A 19,189-nucleotide genomic window follows, 5' to 3' on the forward strand; every position below is an offset into this window, starting at 1 on the left:
TGTATTGAATGCTTTATCTTGTTGGTTTGATGTTTTGGTTTGAATGAATGTTCTTAATGCTTTGATTCTTGTTGGCCCCTTGAATCAACTGATTCTATAGTTTAGTTTTCATAGTGATATGGAATTAGACTTGGAAAACATTCATTTTGATTAGATAATTCTACCATTTGGAGATGGAGAGGTTGCCTTGGATAGGTGACATATAGGTGATCAATCCATTCTTGTAAGGATGGTGAATTTGTCTATGAATTGTGATAGGAAACTATATGCTCTTAGTGTCTTCAATCTATTAGGAATCGAGAGATCGGTAGGTTGAATGATTCTAGGAAGAGAGGTGAGACTCGAGAGAGTAATCCTCGACAAAAGACCTTGAATTCTCCAAACCGAGCTAGTGAGATACCAAGTAAACATTAGACACGATCCTTGTACAACCGAGAATTCCCAAACTTATGATGTTTATCCCACCATTTGTATATACCCACCATTTAAATTCTCGTTTTAGTAGTTTAGTGTCACCACCACCACCATATTCGCCATCGACCGAAACTCAAGTAGAAGTCCGATTCTTATAGCTAGTGAGTATATTCTTTGTGTTCCGGTGATTCCCGACGAGTCCCTAGAGTTCGACCCTAGATACTACAATTGACCCGTATGCTTGCGGAAGTCGTGTGTAGGTAATAAAAACTAGATGATTCCGAACCTAGTTCGCGACGCGTCAAGTTTTTGGCGCTGTTGCCGGGGACTCAACGGAATTAACGGAACATATAGAAATCGAGAGCGATAACCTAAATCCACTAGTAAAAGATTAGGATTTTTACTTTAGTTTAGGTCTTTTTATTATTTTTTTTGTTTGCTTCGGATTAAATTTCCGTAGGTAATAAAAACTAGATGATTCCGAACCTAGTTCGCGACGCGTCAAGTTTTTGGCGCTGTTGCCGGGGACTCAACGGAATTAACGGAACATATAGAAATCGAGAGCGATAACCTAAATCCACTAGTAAAAGATTAGGATTTTTACTTTAGTTTAGGTCTTTTTATTATTTTTTTTGTTTGCTTCGGATTAAATTTCCTACCTTTGTTGTCTTCTTTGATTTGTCTTCAGAAATCGGGAGCAACAACGGTGAGAAGTGAGACACCGAAAAGTTGTACCTGCAAGAAAACTTGTGCGAGAAAATGAAGAAAAAAAAAGTTTGCGCAGTACAACACCGAGCTTTTGTCGAGGATTTGAATTCTTCAATTAAAAATGATGAGACTTGAGCTCATTCCCATGAGTATCCAAATGTGTAGTGCCGCGGTCTTTCAGGATAAACCCAATGAAGATCACGACGCACAGTTGACTCGGTTCAAAACTAGAAAGCCAAATCTAGCTACCCGACATTCCCAATCGAGAGAGGCATACTTCCTCTTTTCGATGGGAATGCAAACGAGAGAGGCATACTTCTTCTCTCCAATCAGAAGGAGTGCTGACAAGCTCATGACCTAAAACGAGCCCTTGGCGGGAAAGAACCCGATAATCTATCTTTTGTATATAGTATATTTTATTGCATTACATGTTTGGTGTGCATTTGTTTTTTTTTTCTTTTCTGTTTTTGTTTAAAAAACACAAGGAGTTGCACAAACACAAGAGATCTACACACTCTCGAGTGAGGAGCAAACCAAACACATCTGACGAAGAAAGCTCCATCAGTTAAGTACCTCTTCTCCACTCTATTTTTCTATGCATACATTCATCGTTTCTTTTCCGCGAGTATGGGAAAAATGCTAAGTCTAGGGGAAGATTCGATAGGTCATATACATCGATAGTCGTAGTATTTTAGGATAGTATGTATGCATATATACGAAAAAAAGAGAATTTTTTTTTTTTAAAAAAAAAGAGAGTTTTTGAATCAATAGAATCTTATTAATTTGAAACATTTTGTGAACTGTCATAGGAGATCCTAAGTTTAGAACGAATTGTCGAGGATAATCGAATTTGGTAGATCAATCTTGTGATTAAGCTAGTTAAAATGTGGGGTAGATTGGTATTCAGGGCAATGAAAAGATTCTAATCGTCTTAGTCAAGTATCCTTATTTCTCGGAATCCTGTTGATCATTTTAGTGCGTTAAAGAATAGAAAACTCTGTTGATATGTCCCGACACTCCATTGTCATTATCTCGTTAATGAACATCATTCAGGGACATGAGTGCCAAAAGGCTCGGGTCTAAGTTGTGGGTCGAGCATAGAGCTTTAAAAAAATATAAAAAAAATGCTTGGCGACTTCAACGTCCTAGAAGCCCGGGACTTCTTTCTTCGCGAAAAAGACAACAAAGTAGCAAAAGTAAAAAAGGATAGGAATACGATTTGAGAAATGTGCTTGATGAGATGATTAAGGATCCGAAAAAAGTTCTGAGTAACGGTATATATCCCATTGCTAACTAGATTTTTCATAAAGATTGAAATACCAAGTTAGGATGGTTTCGATTTCGTTCGCAGTTAACATTATGTTCAATCTTAATCTGATTCTATGATTCACTTTTGATAAAATAATTTTTACTCATCTATCTATCCGCGGGTTAGTTTGCTCGAGGACGAGCAAAACACTAAGTCTAGGGGAGTTTGATGACATGTAAATATTGTCATATTTTCACATCGGATGTCTAGCGCATTTCGCGATATTTCGTATATTTATAGATATCCCTTGTACATTTTACTCCGACTTCGATGTTTTTGATATTTTGCAGGAAAATTGGAGCTTTGGGCAAAAATGAGCAATTTCTGAGGAAAATACATGATACGGAACCAACCCGAAAATATTTCGGGTACCAAAGAGTCAAAGAGGAAATGCTTGCAAGATATCATCATTACGAGCTCCATAACTTTCGCAACACAGGTCCAAATAATTCTTACTATACATCATTGGAAAGCTCATTTCAATAGCTACGCACAGACATAAAGATCACTCTAATCCGACATTGCATAAGAAAGTTATGATGAAAACACTATGAGTCTATATTCTGATGACGAACTGTGCAAGAGTGAGCCATTACGAGCTACATAACTTTCTCCATACAAATCCAAATTACGTGTGCGATACATCATTGGAAAGATCTCTTCAATAACTACACGTAGATACCAAGTTCACTTCAATCCGACATCGGAGACGAATGTTATGAGGAAAACACTATGACTATATACTTTGGTGACGACAAGAAAACAACTTTCCCAAAAACATGGAACTCGGACATCATGGAGGAAAATGAGGAGGGAAATGGGGAAATGTCTTTCTCCTTTTCTTGGCTATAAAAGGGGCACGAATGAGAGGTTTACAGGAGGCAATTCACACACTTAGAGAGAGAGTTTTGAGAGCAAAGTTCAAGCTTTCAAGAGTGATTCAAGAGGAGAAGAAGGAGAAGAGGAGGAAGAGGAAGATCATGCTCCTAAATCACTAAGCCTCTCTAACTCTATCTCTCTATTCTTACTCTTGGATCATCCTTTTGATATGTCTTGTTGTTTCTCTTGAATTTGTGTGAGAACTCCCTTCATGAGTTTGGAATTTGAGTTTGTATAAGGATTTATGTGTGTATTGAATGCTTTATCTTGTTGGTTTGATGTTTTGGTTTGAATGAATGTTCTTAATGCTTTGATTCTTGTTGGCCCCTTGAATCAACTGATTCTATAGTTTAGTTTTCATAGTGATATGGAATTAGACTTGGAAAACATTAATTTTGATTAGATAATTCTACCATTTGGAGATGGAGAGGTTGCCTTGGATAGGTGACATATAGGTGATCAATCCATTCTTGTAAGGATGGTGAATTTGTCTATGAATTGTGATAGGAAACTATATGCTCTTAGTGTCTTCAACCTATTAGGAATCGAGAGATCGGTAGGTTGAATGATTCTACGAAGAGAGGTGAGACTCGAGAGAGTAATCCTCGACAAAAGACCTTGAATTCTCCAAACCGAGCTAGTGAGATACCAAGTAAACATTAGACACGATCCTTGTACAACCGAGAATTCCCAAACTTATGATGTTTATTCCACCATTTGTATATAACCACCATTTAAATTCTCGTTTTAGTAGTTTAGTGTCACCACTACCACCATATTCGCCATCGACCGAAACTCAAGTAGAAGTCCGATTCTTATAGCTAGTGAGTATATTCTTTGTGTTCCGGTGATTCCCGACGAATCCCTAGAGTTCGACCCTAGATACTACAATTGACCCGTATGCTTGCGGAAGTCGTGTCTAGGTAATTAAAACTAGATGATTCCAAACCTAGTTCACGACGCATCAATATGTCCTACTGATGGCAGGTACAAAATAACAATCATGCAACTCCAATACAAGGCCAGAAGGTAAAGTCAGATCGTAAGTCCCGACGGTCAATGCAGCAACTTTTGCTCCATTCCCGACGCGGAGATCTACTTCTCCCTTCGCCAATTGTCTACTTTCCCGCAGTTCCTGCACATTTGCACAAATGTGCGAGGCACATCCGGTATCTAATACCCATGACGTAGAAGTACACAAGTTGGCCTCTATAACGAAGATACTAGAAGTTGAAGCTTCTGCAAGCTTCTTCTTCCTCTAATCTTCCAGGTAGAGTCTGCAATTTCTATACCAATGCCCAATGGCATGACAAAAACAACACTCTTCCTTCTTGGGTTTGGGCTTAGGCTTAGTGACAACACTTGTCAATTTTCTTTTGCCCTTACCTTTGGAACGCTTCCTCTTGCTGGAACTCTTGCCAACAACCACCATATCATTCTTCCCTTGGCTCCTAACTTTCTCTTGGAATGACATATTCAACTGATCAACCATCAATGAATTGTCCATGTCATCTAATTGCTCACGCAATTCCGAAGACATCTTTCCAAGCATCAAGCTGGACACGTCCAGATCATCATCCTCATGCTTCCAATAAGCATCAATGATCGATCCAGAAGCCTTGGTCAGAGGCTTATCCTTCATAAGGATAGATCGCATGGTGAGATTAACCAGATTCCTGCAACAAATATATACTACAGAAAAAGTATTCAACTGATCATCCATCAATGAATTGTCCATGTCATCTAATTGCTCACGCAATTCCGAAGACATCTTTCCAAGCATCAAGCTGGACACGTCCAGATCATTATCCTCATGCTTCCAATAAGCATCAATGATCGATCCAGAAGCCTTGGTCAGAGGCTTATCCTTCATAAGGATAGATCGCATGGTGAGATTAACCAGATTCCTGCAACAGATATACACTACAGAAAAAGACAAACTAACAGACAGAAAATATGCAAGTCACTTAGTATACTTACTAACACAGATAATAGATGCAATATGAAAGGCTCCCACTAAGAAAAACACCCTCAATGAGTTTCCAAGTGAGCTAGGATCCATATTTCACATGCTTTTGAGTTAGCTAGGGCATGACGCTCAAAACCATACTATTTAGATAGACAACACTTTGTCAATCACATCCTATGTGATTCCTAGATGAGTATGGGATAGTGATACGCTATCACTGCACGTTCCTCATCCCATCCTTACCATTAGGTCCAAGTCCGACTTGATAACCCAATTCAAGCTCAACCATATTTGAGCTATGAGAATCACGATTTCTCCATACTGCCTCACCAAGATAGTCAGGCACGCTCAGCTAGGGCATGACCCGTAACCATGACGATCGAAGCCTTGACAGTTGCTCTACTAATGGGCGGTAATAGCTTGAGATTAAACATGAGGCTTCATTTGTCTTGAACACCAGGATATCTTGACTGAATTCAAGTCATTCCAGTCAAGTTGTTCTGATCAACTCAGATGAACTACTCTTAGTTCGTTTGAGTCGTCTATATACAGAATCTCTTGGCCAAACAATATTTGCATGCCTTAGATTCGATACCAGAACTGTAATACTCCGGATCCCAAAATAAATATTTAATTATTTTCGAAAATAAATAATTAAATAAATGCATATAATAATTTGAGAATGGAAGTGAAAATAATAATAATAATAATAATAATAATAAAATGGAAAAAGAGTACAAAGCCGGAAATGTAAAAAAAAGGATCGAAAAATAAGCGGCGAAGAATGTTGAAAATTATCTTCAGTTCGGGCCTGACCAGAAACTGGTCAGTCGGACCAGGGTCGGATCGTTGGACCAAGACGAGGAGGAACGGATCGGAAAAAGATAGAAAATTTTGGAAAGTGAAGTTGGTCCGCCTGACCAAAATCTGGTCAGGGTCGGACCAACCTACTCAGCCGTCAGACGGAACGGAGGAAAGAAGAGGCAGAGCGAAAAAAGAAAATGGGAGATTGGTCTGGGGCTGACCAGAAGTCAGTCCGTCGGATCAGAAGTCAGTCCGAGAGAAAATACCACGTCGGACCAAAGGAACAGACCAAGAGGAAGAAAATTGGGTCTAGTCCGGAGCTGACCAAATGTGGTCAGCCGGACCAGAACACCTCCGGACCGAAACGGACATCGACGGACCAAAAATTTGGTTTTGGTCATCCGGTCCGGGGGACCAAATTCTTGGTCAGGCGGACCGGCAGTGTAATTTTGCCAGCACATGCTCGCGCGGTAGCCTTTTTGAGTGCGATCTACCAACCTGTCCCGACCCCTCTCGACGCGATTCGACCTCCCAAGACCCTTAGGATGTTGCAGGCTTGGACTTGGGCCTTTGTTTCAGCCCATTCGACGTCTTCTTCGTGGCAAAAAACCCTAGCAAAGTAGGGGACGCAGCCATTTCTGCAGCAGAGGAAATATAGAGGAAAGTGAGAGAAAAGAGGGAGAAAGGAGGAGAAAGAGAGAAGGGGAAGGACAAAGAAGCTCGTGGGAGCAATGGGGGCCAGCCTCAGATGGTCTAGGAGGGTCGTCGTCATCGGAGTCGCCGGAAAACAGCAATAAATCCGGCCAAAACTCAGATCCGAATCTGAGCAAAGGTGAGTGGCTTGAGTTGCGTCTGTGTAAGCTCATTTTCGTCGATGTGATTGTGTTATCACGATGATTCGTTGATTGAGTTTGAAAGAGGACATTTCAATGAAGATTTAGAAACAAACGGTACTCAATTTGGTTGAGAAACGAAGGAGATATGAACAAATGAAAACTATGGAAAAACTGAAATTTGCAGAATCACAATTTTTCGAGGTACAGGCATTACGAATCATTTTTTCTTCATGTATATAGAATATTTAAATAATCTATTGCTTGGGTATAAAAAAGGACATCCCAATGAACATTTAGAAACAAACGGTGCGTGATTTGGTTAAGAAATTAGGGAGTTATGAGCAATCGAAGTCGGACCAAAAACCTGAAAAACGCGAAACGTCGAACTGCCTAGTTCCGGTCCGCCGGACCAGGAACTGGTCAGCTCCGGACCAAGTTCGGAAAATCATTTTTAGTCCGCCAGACCAAGGCGACAGGGCTGAGGAAGCCTGGTCCGCCCCGGACCAGAAACTGGTCCGGCGGACCAGGCCTGTTTTTGCCCAAAAATGGTCTGATTGACCAACGAAGAGGGGACGGACCCGATCCGGTCCGGCCGGGCCGAATCTTGATTCGGTTTGGACCAACTTGAGATAAAAGAGAAAATAAATCCGAATAAACTGAATGATTGTGCATGGTGAGACGTGAGGATAAACATCGCGAGTGAATCATTGTGTGTTTATTTTTGGGTAGTTTGTATGGCGTTAAACGGTGTAACGGCCGGGGCCGAATACCGGGTTACGCATGATTGTACTGGGGTTAATATGCATGATCGATGTTTGCCATGGTTGTAGCTCGCTCGTGCGGTACGAGTAAGCGTGATTGTGATTGGGATATGGTCGCATGCGATGCGACGACCAACGTCATGGATTTGACGGGCGTGTGATGCGCCCCTAGTCATGCCGACTTGACTAGGGCTATGGTCGGGACCCTATCGTGGACTCCATACGGGTGTGTTACGATTTTATTGTGTCATGCTGACTTGACACGACCAACGTCATGGACTTGACGGGCGTGGACTCGCTCCTAGTCATGCTGACTTGACTAGGGTTTATGGCTGGAACCCTATGGTGGACTCCATACGGGTGTGTTACGATTTTATTGTGTCATGCTGACTTGACACGGCCAACGTCATGGACTTGACGGGCGTGGACTCGCTCCTAGTCATGCTGACTTGACTAGGGTTTATGGCTGGAACCCTATGGTGGACTCCATACGGGTGTGTTACGATTTTATTGTGTCATGCTGACTTGACACGGCCAACGTCATGGACTTGACGGGCGTGGACTCGCTCCTAGTCATGCTGACTTGACTAGGGTTTATGGCTTAAACCCTATGGTGTACTCCAAACGGGTATGGTTACTTTCCCGTCTGTGTCATGCTGAGTTGACATCGGGTGGTCACGAGTGTGACCAGCACGTGATACGCGTGTGTCGCAGGTGACGCGACGGCCAACGTCACGCGAGTGACGGGTGCGCGTGGTGCGCCCCTAGCCATGCTGATTTGGCTAGGATATGGGGCTAAAACCCTATGGAGGATTCCATACGTGTATGTTTGTGATTGATATGGTTGTGATGAATGTTATGCATGTTATATATATATTGTTTTTTGTTTGTTGACTGTGAATTATCGTTTTAACACTGTTCTCGATGAGAACGGGTTTACCGGGTTCAACTCGGGCTACTTACTAAGCAGTTGTGCTTAGCCCTCGTGGTTTTATATTTTTCAGATCACGAGGATTACGCCTAGTGTATTGGACGACGACGACCTGAGAGAGGCAGCATCATGTACGGATTTTGTATTTTGGACTACGGGAATTGTATTCCCATATTTTGTACGATGTGCGTTTACTATTCGGACATGTGTTGTTTTGCGATATTGATCGTGTGTATTTCCGCTGCAATTTACATTTTAAAAAAGTTTTTAAAATTCCCGTATTTTGGTTTGGGTATTATGTTATTAATTTTAGTCCATGTGACGCATCCTGTTAACGGGAAGCGGGATACGGGTGTCACAAGAACCCTCTCAATATCCTAATTAAGATATTTGATTTGAAACAACAATTGCACAATCAAAACTCTGAATTCTAGATTGTCATCAAGCTTGGTCTTATGTGAGGCTTTGATTCCAATTCTGATAATTGATCCAACACAACAATTGTTCGATAAAAAATCTGAATTTTCAGAATCCCGGATTGTCCGAGGTCCAGAGCGATCGTCGGTTTAATCTTAGAAAAACCCGAAGACCGAAACGGACGGTCCAGAAAAGCACGTGGACCGTCCGTTCCAGCAAGCCAGAATGGACGGTCTGCCTCTAATGGTCTGTCCGTTCCCAATCGTCATGGAACGGACGGTCTGCCATCCGTGGTCCGTCCGTTCCAGACCTTCTGGAACGGATGACCGAATGCAGACCGACCCCGAAGACCGATCGTTCCAACAGACCCAGACCGTTCGGTTCGAAGACCAGACCAGTCGGTCTATCGAACGTGATCCGACGTTCTCTTGTTGTCATAGGTCCAGACCGGTTGGTCCAACCCTTGGACCGGTCGGTCTGACCTAATTTGACCTAAAAAGAACAACCGTCGTCACGCGTAGACCGATCGGTCTACACTCTAGACCGTTCGGTCCACGAGACGGACAGACTTCGAATCTCGATTTCGGGTCCCGTAAACTAGGGTTTTCATCCCCGTTTCGATGCACCATCAAGCGTCCCAAGAACCATAGCTCATCCATGCATCATTCAACAATCAAAATCATCAAACAAGCATAGATCTCATGTTTACATGCATTCTAACCATTAAAACCATGAAAAACATGCATAGATCTATAGTCTACATGCATTCTAACAATTAAAATCATGCAAACCTGCAAAGATCTATTGTTCACATGCATCTTAACAATTAAAATCATGCAAACAGGCAACAGGCACGGCGATATACAGAGAACCAGGCTCTGATACCACTGTTGGGTTCCCTTCGGGTTCCTAGCATGCGATCTCATCGATCTAGGGTTTGGATTCTAAGTTTCACGCAGCGGAAGGAAAGATCTAAACCTAGCCAAACGTCACACAAAACCAATTGTGCAATAACCCGAACAATCGTGTATATCATCGTGGGATTCGAATACTTACCTCATTCTTTCAAGATCTGGAAGTATTAATCGATCCAGGGCCTGTTTTAATCACCAAGAGTTGAAAGCACTACTCCTCTACACGTATCCACACCGGCGGGGTGAATTCCAACGCTTTGGAACGTATCTGCTAGGATTTGTGAAGAGAGAACCGATGTCGTTGACTAGGAATCGATATTCCAATCTCTAGAACTCGAGAGAAAGCTTCTCAAAAGCTCTAGGAAGTGTCTAGGACGTCTGAGAGTCATAATTAGTGTTTATGGCGGCTCCCCATATTAATTAGAATTGCCCAAAACCCTTAAAACGCGAAAACCGAAAACTGTCCGTAAGTCAGACCGTCCGTTCTGGAACGGACGGTCTGACTTTCTACATGGAACGGATGGTCCGTAATCCAATGCAGAACGGACGGTCTCAACGCCTGGACCATGTGTTCCAGGTCTGGAACGGATGGTCTGGCTCTTGCGGAACGGTTGGTCCATTCCTCAGCAGAACGAACGGACTAACATGGCTGGACCGTCCGTTCCAGGCCTGGAGCGGACGGTCTGGCCGTCTGGAACCCTTCCAGCTCGTTCCGTGGTTCCTTTCTCGCGTCGTTCTCTTCACGTGTGATCCATCCCTAATGGTGTGTGACCCTATAGGCCCATTCGAAGTGGCAGTGGCTTCGGAACCCCTTTCCCGAACCACAAGTCATGGTTAGCCTCTAGCAAGACGCCATGACCACCCACCTAGAATAGAGTTAGAGGTGATCTAACAAAGCCAGCAATAGTTCGAGTTCTGATCCTATGTCTCACGATGTCGTATGTTGAACAAGGGCATGGTATGAGCCACCCTTCAAGTTCAACCGCTTACTCGTCTAGGCAAACCGACTGATAAAATAGACTACATTCATCTATAGCGTGGCCACGCATTTTCACAGTCCGATTTCCACGAGGGGCCCAACGACATCTCTCCTGCGTAGGAGGTGACAGGTCCTGTATTGCATGTCTACTATCTGCATATGATTCGTGAACGTATCTGAGCAACGCCGTTATGATCATCCGGTTAAAAACGACGGTTGACGCAGTCAAGACACGTCACTCCTCATATCAGATACTCTAGACATCTCAGGTCTGAGGATCCAAGAACGAACCGCTGTATGAGATTCAAGTCATGACTCATGTCCATGTGACAATCTCATGCGGGTCATCCAGTAACTCATTCCAAACGAGAACCCATGATTGTGATTTGCATCCAATGCATATGATCATAATCATCTATCACACATCATGTTGGTCTTAATTCATCATTGTTCCCATAATGATAACTGACCAGGGAGTTTAGAATCATCTGCAATGATTAAAGGATATTCACCGTAATATAACAAACATGCTAATCATATAACGGGAAAAGTAATGCATTCATAAACCAATGAATCAATACATGGTCAAAATATCATATCACGGATCATCGTAGAGCATTACAACCAACAATTTAAGCTCAACACGGATCACAAGAGCTTGACTTACGTGATATCTCAGAAATATCTGAATCTGAGACAACGGAGATGGTTGGAGCTGATTGCAGATTACGATATGGAGATAGTCTACCATCCGGGGAAGGCTAACGTAGTGGCCGACGCTCTAGCAGGAAGAAGATCTTAGCCGCCATACGCGTTGTCACCTCATCTCGCAACTATGCCGCTGAGTTTACTGCGATGTTGGGACATCTCTCGTTGACGGTCGAGGAGTCGATGCCGACCTTGATAGAGCGCGTGGTCAGGGGACAGCGCGGTGATCCTTTACTCACCCGATACATGGATCACATCGAGGAATATAGCCTCAAGGGCTATCGCATCGACGAACAGGGAGCGTTGCGACTGGGGAACCGATTATGTGTGCCCGACGATCCGGAGCTGAAACAAGAGATTTTGGCAGAGGCACATCAGTCGAGGTTGGCGATACATCCGGGGGCGAGCAAGATGTATCAGGGGCTATGACAGTGGTATATCTGTCCGAAGATCAAGAGAGATGTGGCGGACTACGTAGCCAGATGCCTCACTTGCCAGCAGGTGAAGGCAGAACGACAGATGTCGGGGGGAAGCTACAACCGCTGGAGATACCCGAGTGGAAGTGGGATTCGATCGCCATGGACTTCGTGGTCGGATTACCGCTCACACCAAGTAAGAAGAACGCCGTTTGGGTAGTCGTGGATCGACTAACCAAATCCGCTCATTTTATTCCCATCCGACAGGAGTATCCGATTGAGCGGTTGCGCAGATTTATGTCGATGAGATCGTGCGTCTACATGGGGTTCCGAACGAGATCATCTCAGACAGGAACGCCCGATTTACATCACGCCTATGGAAGGTGATACAGGAGGCATTAGGGACAAAGCTCAACATGAGCACGACATACCATCCCCAGACGGACGGCCAATCGGAGCGGACGATACAGACTCTAGAGGATATGCTCCGAGCTTGTATCATGGAGTGGGGAGCTCCGTGGGATCGGTACTTGACGTTGTGCGAGTTTGCGTACAACAACAGCCATCATACGAGCATCGGAGTGTCTCCATACGAGGCCTTGTACGGGAAACCGTGCAAGACATTGTTGTGCTGGACATAGATCGGGGAGCGTCGCGATTTTGGACCGGAATTTGCGGAGGAGACCACGGAGGTGATTCAGAGGATTTGCGCCCATCTGAAGACGGCGCAGGACCGACAGAAGTCATACGCCGATCAGCGACGTCGAGACTTCGAGCTTGAGGTCGGGGATTACGCCTTTCTCTGAGTACAGACGATGCGAGGTCATGCGAGGTTCGGGCAGAGCGGGAAGCTGAAGCTGTGCTACATCGGACCTTATCCCGTGATCGCAAGAGTGGGAGCTGTTGCATACCGTCTTGGATTGCCGCCAGAGCTGGGCAACATCCATGACGTGTTCCACGTGTCAATGTTGTGGAGGTACGTAGCGGATCCTTCACACGTGCTACAGCCCCAGGAGTTGGAGTTTACGGAGGCTACACGTTTCCGCGACCATGCGGACGAATGAGGTACCACTCATGAAGGTCTTGTGGCAAAGCCAAGGGGTCTCTGACATGACTTGGGAACCCGAGGCAGAGATGCATAGTAGTTATCCGCATCTATTTACTTGAGCGTTGTACGAACTCTTTTATATGACGTTCGGTTTGTACCAGACTTATGTTTAAGATGACGTGGCGATATGGATTATGTTTTGGTGATGATATTGATTGCGAGGAAGTCTTGATAATATCATGCGATTCCGAATTCGAGGACGAATTCTTTTTAAGGGGGGAGGATTTATAATACCCGGAAATCCGATTCGAATATTTAATTATTTAGAAATAAATAATTAAATAGAGATGTCACGAAATCACCAAAAAAGGAATAGTACAATGCCGGGGAGAGGCACAAAGATCGTCACGTACGGAAAGGATCAACAAAAAAAAACAAATATAAAGGTTGGTCCTTCGGACCAGGACTTGGTCTGGGGCGGACCAACCTGCTCAGCCGGAGTTGGAACACACGGAGCGGACTGGGGAAAAGTTTGCGAAAAAAAATATCTGACCTCGGTCCGACGGACCAGGCAGTTGGTCCGGCGGACCGGGATTCGACAAGATTTGCAACTTGCCCAGTTGCCGTCTTGGGACGCGGATTGCGCCGGGGTTCGGGGTCCACTTGCTGTCCAGCCGCCTCCCACGCCTCGAGGACGTTGCAGACTCGCCTATGGGCCTGGGCTCGAGCCCATTCAGCCTCTCTCCAGCGCCATAAACATCTCCCAAAGTCGGACTTAGGCATTTTCGGACAGAAACAGAGGAAGAAGAGAAAAGGGGAGAAAAGGAGAGAAAGGAGACGAACCAGAGAGAAAGGAGCTCGGAGAAACCAAGAGGGACGTGTCCCGAAGCTTCTCACATCGTGTGGAGCCACGAGGAACTCGCACAAGCTCGGACAGATTTAAGAACAAGGTGAGTGGCTTGAGTTGGATTTGTGAGATCTTGTTTTCAATGTGTGATGGTCCAGATCGAGATTTCCTTGCGTGTTTGAGGTTTAGAACATGTTTAGGGATGTCAAACTATGTTTTAGTAGATTTGGAAGCAACCCTAGATCGAAACAGATGAGAAAAATCGAAACAGAACCGGAAAATGGCGAGGAAGAAGAAGGCTCCGAACCGAGACTGGGACAAATGCACGTGAACCCAGCCGGACCAAAGAGAAGAAAGGCGAACCGAGAGAAAACCACGCCTAGTCTGGGGCTGACCAGCTCTGGTCCGCCGGACCATACGTGTTCGAAAGGCGCACGCTCCGCGTGACCAAGGAACCGGACCGAGAGAGAGGAAGAGCAGGCTGGTCCGGGGCTGACCAATCCTGGTCCGCCGGACCAGGCCTGTTTCCTCTCACGGACCAACGGACCGAGAGACGGAGCGGACCAGGAGTAAAGGAGTTCTGGTCCAGAGCTGACCAGGGTTGGTTCGCCGGACCAGAACTGAACAAAACAAGGAAAATTTTCCGATTCGACCGGAAAAAAGGAAAAGGCCAACGAGGTTGGCCCAGGCCTGACCAAACTTGACCGTGGGCGAACCAAACCCCCACAAAGGGGACAAAGCTTGCCGATTGGGGTCAATCGAACCGATTTTCCGCCAAGACATTGCGTGGCGTAGTGAGATGTGCGACATCGAAATACGAGTGACCGTTGCATGATTGTTTGCGAGTAGAATTGCATGGCGTTAAACGGTAGCTCGGTAGGGACCAGATACCGTGATACGTATGATTGTACTATGGGGATATTTGCATGTTGTGTGCCATGTGTGTAGCTTGCTCGTGCGTACGAGTTAAGCGTGATTGTGTTTGTGGATGGTTGTGGATTCAACCATCACCGTCATGGATTGACTGGCGTTTGAGACGCGTTTTGGTCGTGTGCGACACGACGGCCAACGTCACGTAATTGACGGACGTGGAGGCGCCCCTAGTCATGCCGACTTGACTAGGGTATACGGCTAAACCCTACGGTGGACTCCATACGGGCGTGATTGTGTTTGCTATTTATGTGCTTACTGTGTTCTTACTTATTGCATGTGTTTTATGGAAATGTCGACTATACCGTTCTCAGTGAGAACGGAATTTCTGGGTTCAACCCGGGCTACTCACTAAGCGGTTGTGCTTAGCCCTCGTGGTTTTATATTTTTCAGATCACGAGGATTACGCCTAGCGCATCGGACGACGACGACCTAAGAGAGGCAGCATCATGTACGGGATTTGTATTCTGGACTATGGGACTTGTATTCCCGCATTTTGTACGGTTATATTATGACTATTCTGACATGTGTCATTTTGCGATACTAATCGCGTTGTATTTCTCGCTGCTTACTCTGATTTGATTTAAAATGTTTTTGGATTTCGTAATTTTGCTTCCGCGATTTATTATTTTATTTTATATCGTCCATGTGACACAACCCATATACTGTACACGTGTTACGGGTGTCACATTAGTGATCAGTTCTGTACCCAGTAGTACATCAATGCTGAAGTCTACTTCCCTCTTCGGCGGTATCCCCGGTAAATTATCCGGAAATACATCTGGAAATTCTCGAGCAACAGGTGTATCTTCCAAACTCTTCTCCGGTTCTTTAGTAGCCGTGATAACCACTAAAAACGCATCGTTTCCCTTTCTGATCATCTTTTCAGCTTTTAGCGCCGAGATGATCGGGTCCGTCGATGGTGCTCCTCTTCCTTTAAATTCAAAACCTCCGAAATCTTCTTGAAACCAGATCGTCATCTGGGGGCAGTCGATATAAGCCTGGTATTTCGTCAACAAGTCCATGCCAAGTTGATCCCTTGCGTGGCGAGCTTTAAATTTGTAACCCGAAACACAACTAATCCCCAAGTATACGGATATCGTAGTACCGGGGTCGAATACAAGGACTTAAGCGGTTAAGGTAGGAATCGATTAAAACTAGGAAAATTGTGAGAAAAAATTTTGAGAATTGTTTTTGTGGTTTTCAAAGTTGCAGAAAATTAAATGAAAGAAATAAAATCAAAGCAACAATAATTCAAGAGAAGATAATCGATGGGAAAGGTTATGGGAATCGGGTTTTGCCGATCATGCAAGGATGCCGTAAGGAATTGTGGACCTAGATCATGCTCATTCTAAAGTGAGGGATTCGAAGACTAAGGTCGGGTTCGGTTCTTTCGACCCGAAAACCCGCTATCCAAGAGAGCACTCTATCCACTTTCGTGCCTTAGAGTAAAATCCCGAATGCATTAAATTCCCTTGTCACGATCCTACATTGGATTGAATCGAATTTCTTCGCATTCAATCTCAACCCATTTCAATGAATGTACCAAGAACCAAGAATCCATGTTTCCATGAAATTCTCAACTCTAAATTCTACCCATAAGATTTTCATTAAAGGAGAAGCATTAATTAAACACCATTCATCAAACTCTAGCAATCAAATCCCAACAATTGCATCACTCAATTCAACAAATCCTAGGTTTTCCTAAACATTCATTCAAGAGAGATAAATTTGAAGAACACAAATTCCATTCTATGCAAGGATTTGAAAGCATAAACAAAGCATAATCTTGGGTCCAAGGTGAATACAAGCATCCTTGCATGAAGGTTAATCCCTCATCCCACAACAAGAGACTACTCACAAACCATGTTCAAGAACACCAAAATAGCTAGAGGAAACATAGAGAGAGAAAGGGAAAAAGATGCTCAATAGGATCTTCAATCTTCAAGCCAAAGCAAATTCCTTGTTTCTCCTTCAAGATTTCAGCCCTGTGTCTTCTGGAGGAGAGAATATCGCTGCCTGTTTCGTTCCTAAATCGAACCCCCTTCAAAAGTCCGAAAAAATCGGACTTAATCAGTTCCAGGTCACACGGTTAGGCGGACTAGGCTTTGGTCCGGCGGGCCGGGAGTAAATGAAATGAGGAGGACGCGGCGCAAAATGATCCTAGTCCGGCTGACCAAAACTGGTCAGTTCTGGACCAGGATGTCAAACGAATTCCCTCGGCAGGCGAGGCTGGCGGACTGGGCATGAAGTGGTGTTTCTGGTCCGGCGGACCTCGGTAGGTCAGCTCCGGACCAGCAATTTCTCGGCAGTGGTCAGCGCGTCTTTAGGTTGGTTCGGCGGACTGACTGAGCATTCGACGGATACTGGTCCGGCGGACCACAGTAGGTCAGCTCTGGACCAGGTCTTCACTTCCGCTTGGTCAGCTCGTCTTCGGAGTGGTTCGGCGGACCTGCGGAAGAAATCCTGGTCCGGGGTTGACCAATTCTTGTCAGTTCCGGACCAACCGAATTCTTCACTCTTCTTCTCGTCTTATCTCCTCTTTCGGTGAATCAACTGTGCACAATTGGTCCACCGGAGTGCATTCCGGTCAAGGGCGGACTAAGAGCCTGTTTTCTCCGTTTCCTGCTGATTTCTGCGTGTTGCTCTCGAGGTCCTGCCAAAGTCAAGAAATGGTCTCGAGGCCCTAGGATGGCTCTAAAAATACCTAAGAATGTGTGGAAACCGTTTAGAAACCAAAGGCATACTCATATAAAATCCAGATAAAATCCGAGCCATCAAATCCCCCCAGACTTAAATCTTTGCTCGTCCTCGAGCAAATAAAATCAGTGAAACACGAAGTCTGAGAATGACAGTGAGTTAGAAATCGGTCTTTGATGAGTTCCAAGATCTAGTTGCATGTCCGCTGCTCAACTTATGGGAGTAGAATCGAATCTAGGCTACTTTAGCTATTCTCTCTTGTCAGCTAAACTTTCCTAAGTATTGGGTTTCTATGTCGTCCTTAGTCTACCATAAGAGTAATTCCAACTTCCAAACACTCTCTTAAACCTATTTACCGTTTTCCTCCTCTAAGATATGTTGTCTCCTCATTTATTTTGTTTGCATTTTTTTCTCTTTTCTTTTCTTCTTCCTTTCAAGAAAGTGTTAGGAGAAGTAATATCCTGAGTTCCTTGGACGTTGAAGTTGACAAGTGTCTCCGCTTTTGATTTTCTCTAATGATCATGACAACACTTATCCCACAACTTAGACCCGAACCGTCGAATTTCGATGCACTCATGTCATCAAATAATTTTCATTAACAATATAGTGACAGCGGAGTGTTGGGATGTATATACTTTCTTTGCTTATTCCTACAACATTCTTTCTAAGAGACTATCTATCCTATGGGAGAAGCTTCAGGAACGGTTTTAGGGAGATATTTAACCTGGATTCGGTCGGTCCTACTCTTTGGCATACCTAAAGACAACAATATACCCCACAACCTAGAATTGCAAGCATCAAAAAGAGGGTTCGCTATTCACCTATCATCGACAATCTACTCGACCAGCTAGAGGTCTAAGTCCAAATCGCTAAGCAATTTCTAAACAGCTATCACCATCATCTCATCATCGACCAATCTCAACTCAAAACGGTTTATGAAATGCATATGCTCCTATATGCTCTAGACCTATATGTAACAAATGCAATGCAAGGCTAGGTGATGTCTATATGTACAAATGCAAGGAATGCAAGTGTGGAATGCATCTATAGTGATAATTAATTTTTTTTATATGCAAGTGAGTGTTGAATGCATCCTAAAAGGGACTTGAAGCGATGTTAGATGCTCACCCCCCAGACTTGAATGAGACACCATCTGCGGTGTCATTCAAATCCGAAGGGGTGGAATATGTGGAATATGAAAGAATTGGATCGAAGTGGAGGAGGGTTAATGTGTAACCTTGGTGTCCAAGGTTGAAATATGCCTCTATGCATTCCACTTTGATGTATTCCACATTGTGTGTTATCTTTTGTTCGAAGTCGGGATTCAACCTTGGATAAGAGCTTAAAACAAACAAAGATCAAGTGAATCCGATAACAGTTAAGCGTACAAGACAACATAGCAAAATAACAACGCAAGTCATAGGTCCGAAAATGCAAAAGAAGTGAAAAGGAAAAACGAAAGAAAGAGGTCCTGATGCAATCTCTGGGCGACTCTACTGTGTCCCGACGTGGTCAGTCTCCATGTGATCGGTGTCGCCTGGTGGTGGTGGTGGTGAACGGTTGCGAGGTGCCCTCGGGGAGTATGACACATCCGGAAAGTAGGACTGCTGCGGTCCGTA

This window comes from Tarenaya hassleriana, unplaced genomic scaffold (genome assembly GCF_000463585.1).
Source record: "Tarenaya hassleriana unplaced genomic scaffold, ASM46358v1 Cleome37, whole genome shotgun sequence".
NCBI classification, from domain to species: Eukaryota; Viridiplantae; Streptophyta; class Magnoliopsida; order Brassicales; family Cleomaceae; genus Tarenaya; species Tarenaya hassleriana.